At 38.1% G+C, this 4,887-nt stretch overlaps 1 pseudogene; it reads right to left on the bottom strand.

Moving 5' to 3' along the window:
- Positions 1-3,948: 3,948 nt before the first annotated feature.
- Positions 3,949-4,629, bottom strand: LOC100687428 (annotated as a pseudogene).
- Between the last annotated feature and the right edge of the window lie 258 nt (positions 4,630-4,887).

Here is a 4,887-nt window from a genome sequence, read left to right as displayed (position 1 = left end):
ACACCAATGCACAGATCCATCAGAAAAATATGGAAGCCTTACTGCCTTAAGGGAAGTAAGTATAACCTCTGGCCAAACACTGACTAAACAATAAGCCACTCTGATCCAGAGATGACTCCTAAGAAGCCAAGCTTTAACAAAAAATCACACTCTTCCCCAGTGATCTGGAAGACTGTGTGCATACACAAGGTGTGCCCTCTCAGGAGTGAATGGTGAGGAAAACTGAGCTAGTGGCCCTGGAACAAAGCTTTAGACTACAGAAACAGTTTTTGAGCCACACATAGATCTCACGGTAAGTGTACATGTATATCTAAGTTCCTAAGGGGGCTTATACACAATCTTTGATCAAAAAGTGGTTCATACAGCCCCAGATGTAATCCCTAGGAGTAGGAGTAGGAGGAAAAAAACACAAAACATACACACACAAAAAAAAACAAATGAAGCAAATTTAGTTCCAAAATGCTTCCCAAAGAGGGGGAAGGATCAGTGTTGAGTTTCTACATTATATTATTTAAACTGTATAGTTTTCTTTTCTTTTTTTTTTTAAAGATTTTATTTATTTATTCATGAGAGACACAGAGAGAGGCAGAGACACAGGCAGAGGGAGAAGCAGGCTCCTCACAGGGAGCCTGATGTGGGACTGGATCCCCGGACCTGGGATCACGCCCTGAGCCAAAGGCAGACGCTCAACCGCTGAGCCACCAGGGGTCCCCGAACTGTATAGTTTTCAACAAAAAATAAGCCTATGAGGAAACAGGAAAGTGTGTTATAAACACAGGAAGAAGAATAAAGTGGACAATAGAAAATACCTTTGAAGGAGCCCAGATGATGGACTTAGCCAATAGAGACTTCCAGGCAGCTATTATACATATGTTCAGAGAACTAAAGGAAACCATATTTAAAGATTTAGAAGCAGGATGGATGATAACAGTGACTCATCAACTAGTATAAAAAGACAAAGTATAAAAAGAATTGGATATAAATTCTGGAGTTTAAAAGTATAATAATTGAAAGGCAATATTCACTAGAGGGATTCAGCGATAGATTTGAGTGGGCAGGGCAACCTGGGTGGCTCAGCAGTTTAGTGCCGCTTTCAATCCAGGGTGTGATCCTGGAGACCCGGGATCGAGTCCCACATCGGGCTCCCTGCATGGAGTCTGCTTCTCCTTCTGCCTGTGTCTCTGCCTCTCTCTGTCTCTCTCATGAATAAATAAATAAAATCTTTAAGAAAAAAAAAAAAGATTTGAGTGGGCAGAAGAAAAATCAGAGAATTTGAAAGCAGATCAATAGAGATTACATAATCTAAGAATGGAAGGTAAGTAGAATAAAGAAAAATGAACAGAGTCTCAGAGAAGTGTGGTTCGCACCATTTAATGCATTAACATATATGTAATGGTAGTGCCAGAAGGAGAGGAGAGAAAGGTGCAGAATAAATGTTAAAAAAAAAAAAAAATCATGGCTGGAAACTTTCCAGATAAAGTGAAAAAAGTGCTGATACCACATCTCAGCAGTTGAACAGACTCTTAGCAGGATAAACAAGAAGAGATTCATACTCAGAAACATCATAGTCAAAATGTTGAAAGCCAAAGATACAGAGAAGCTCTTGAAAGCAACAAGAGAGAGATACCTGAGCAACTCAATCCACTGAATGTCTGCCTTCGGCTCAGGTCAGGTCCTGGGATGGAGCTCTGCATTGGGCTTCCTGATCAGCAGTGAATCTTCTTTCTCTCCCTCTGCCCCTCCCCATTGCAAATTCTCTCTCTCTTCTCTCTCTTTCCCAAATAAATAAATAAAATCTAAAAAAAAAAAAAAGAGGCAAGAAAAACATGACTCACCACAATAAAATTAACAGCTGACTTTGCGTCAGAAATAATGGGGGCTAGCAAGCAGTGTGACAGTATATTCAGAAACAAAGAAAAACTCTCTACTAAGAATCCCATATCCAATAAAGCTGTATTTCAAAAGCAAAGGTGAAATAAAGACAGTCTCAGATAAAGAAAAACAGAATTGATTGTTGGTAGAGCTGTCTTATACGGAATACTAAAGGAAGTTCTTTAGGTTGACAGGAAGTGACATCAGACAGTAATTTGAATCTACGTGAAAAACAAAAGAGCTCTGCTAAAAATCTAGGTAATGATAAAAGACAATATTGTTAAATTTTTATTTTTCCTTCTACTTTAAAACAATATCTGTAGAATTGTATTATTGGACCTATAACACATAGAAATATATTTGATAATAACATCACAAAAGTGAGCGTGGGCATGAAGCCATATTGGCTTGAGGAAATGACACCAGCTGGTACTCCCATCCACAGGAAGAAATGGAAATAACTCCACCTGATAAATAAGAAAATTAATATATTTTAAGAAACTCCTACCAATGTATATTTGTGCTCTCATTTCTTCTCTTAGCTTACATAAAATACAATATTATAAAAAGCAGTAATTCCAAAAGTGTATTGTTGGGTTTGCAACCTAGATAGGCATTCGTATGTATAACAATAACAGCACAAAAAGGGGAAAGAGAGTGTAGCAATACAGGATAAATTTCACTATCTTACTAGAATTAAGTAGTGTTAATTTGAAGGAGATTTTAATAAGTTAAAATGTATATTGTAAGCCCTAGAGCAACCATGGAGAAGATCACTAAAAAATATATAGTTCAAAATCCTTAAAGGAATTTAAATAGTACACTAGGGGCTATCCACTTAAGTCAAAGGAGATAGTAAAAGAAGAATATAGAACAACAGGATTATGAAATGTATAGAAAACAAAAAAGAGAATGGTAATTAACCATCCAGCCATATGAATAATAATATTGAATATGATTGTATTAAACCATCCAATCAAAAGAAGGAGGTTGCCAACCTGGATAGAAAAAAAATGCTCCCACTATGTGTTGTTCACAGGAGACACACCCAGGATTTAAAGACACAAATAGGTTGAAAGTAAAAGAATAGAAAATGATAAGCCATGCAAACAGCAGGCATAAGAGATCCAGACTAATAAAATATCAGATAAATATACTGTAAGATCTAATGTCAGCTAAAATAGACTGTAAGACTAAACACAAATCAGATCTTGCCTCTCCCCTGGTTTGAAATCTCTGGTAGCTTCCCATCTCTGAGAATAAAATTCAAATATTTAAACCATCAACTATCTCACCCCTCACCCTCCAATTTCATGCTATCCTTCCCTAAAAATGCCTTTATTTTATCCTACCTTTTTATTTTAGTTTGGTTAGGTATAGAATTCTTGGTTGGAAATAATTTTCCCTCAGAATTTTGAAAGCATTCCTCCATTTTCCTTTTCTTTCTTTTTTTGCATTTTATGTAAAAATTCAGGTTTTATTTTTACTTATTCTTACATTGTTGGGGACTGATATCAGGAACTTACAGGTAAACCAGAACTTTTGTACCTCTTAGCTGAACAGAAATACACATGATGTGGCATTATCATTAAGCAAGACTTTGCTACTTTGCTTTTTTACATTTCACACAAGAATACAGTATTATCCTTTTTTGAACAAAATGCCCAGATTACTAAGGAAGCCATCTTTGGGAGGAAGTGTTTAATAAACATATTTTATTTTAATGAATTCTCCAGTAGGAAATGAGAAAATTCATTGCCTTTCCTTAGCAGAAGGCTGTGTAAGTAGTTATCTGTCAAATTTGTCCTTGCAGCTCACCAACATTCCTCATTGGAATCCTCAATATTTCCCCATCATAGTTCCCTTTATTTTTGTTTAAAGATTTTACTTATTTATTCCTGAGAGACACACAGACACAGAGAGAGAGGCAGAGACACAGGCAGAGGAAGAAGCAGGCTCCATACAGGAAGCCTGACATGGGACTCGAACCCGGGTCTCCAGGATTATGCCCTGGGCCGAAGGTGGTACTAAACCGCTGAGCCACCTGGGCTGTCCCCAAAATGACTTTAAAAATTCTGGGTCTTCTTTGGTTTGTTTCTCTTTTGATTCCTCTCAGACTTTATTAATGGTTCACTTCATATCATCATCTCCATATTCATAAATTTTCTGTAGAACATCCATAAGTCCCTAACTGGGATCTGTATCAGTGTCTCAGGAAGAAATTTCTTTCCCTCTGCACTTTTTCTCACCTGAGTCAGGTAATCCCACTACGTGTTTTGTGCTTTCTTACTCCATAAGATAAGAACTCTATCTGTCTTGGTCTTTTTTTGAACTGCCTTCTGTGGAGATGGGTTTCAAGAGATTGCTCACAATCATGAAGTAACTCTTCCCATTTTGGTTCTTTGCCAAAAGATCAAATGACCTCTCTGTGAAATGTACCTGCACATTCTCAGTGGAGACTTGATGAACTCCAGTTAAGGTGGTGTAGATTTTCACAACTTATCTGACTGATCTCATCTGTAATTACCAATTTTCACTGTATATCTTGTTATGATGGGAGCAACCATAGCAGCTGGCTTTTCACTGTCAAGAAGCTCTGCTTTTTTTCTGTGATTTCTGCTGCATCTTGTTCTTGATTTCTATCTGATCTTGGATTTTTCAGCTCTAAGGCATTGCATACTTTTTTTCTAGTGGCCTTTCCCAGCAGCACCTTTACTCCTTTAGATCTTTCTGTAGCTCTTCCAAAGCTGAAGCCATGGTTGGGTTGGGTCAGGCAAGGCCTGGGCTGCAGAGCTGCAGCCCCGCAGGGGAGAGAGCAGAAAACATTGCTCCAAACATCATCAACCAGACGCAAGCCCCACTTGCAGGAGTCAAGGTGCCCGCAGCCTGAGGGTACACTCTACCTGTTGTGAGACTGGGCCCACCTCTCCCTTTAGAAGCTTTAAGATTATTTAAGCTATTTCTCTTTAACCCAGTGCTCTGAGACATCATGAAAATATGCCTGAGTATGGATCA

Source organism: Canis lupus, chromosome 5 (assembly GCF_011100685.1).
Source record: "Canis lupus familiaris isolate Mischka breed German Shepherd chromosome 5, alternate assembly UU_Cfam_GSD_1.0, whole genome shotgun sequence".
NCBI classification, from domain to species: Eukaryota; Metazoa; Chordata; class Mammalia; order Carnivora; family Canidae; genus Canis; species Canis lupus.
Note: the sequence above shows the minus strand (reverse complement) of the source record. Positions and strands in the feature narration are given on the sequence as shown.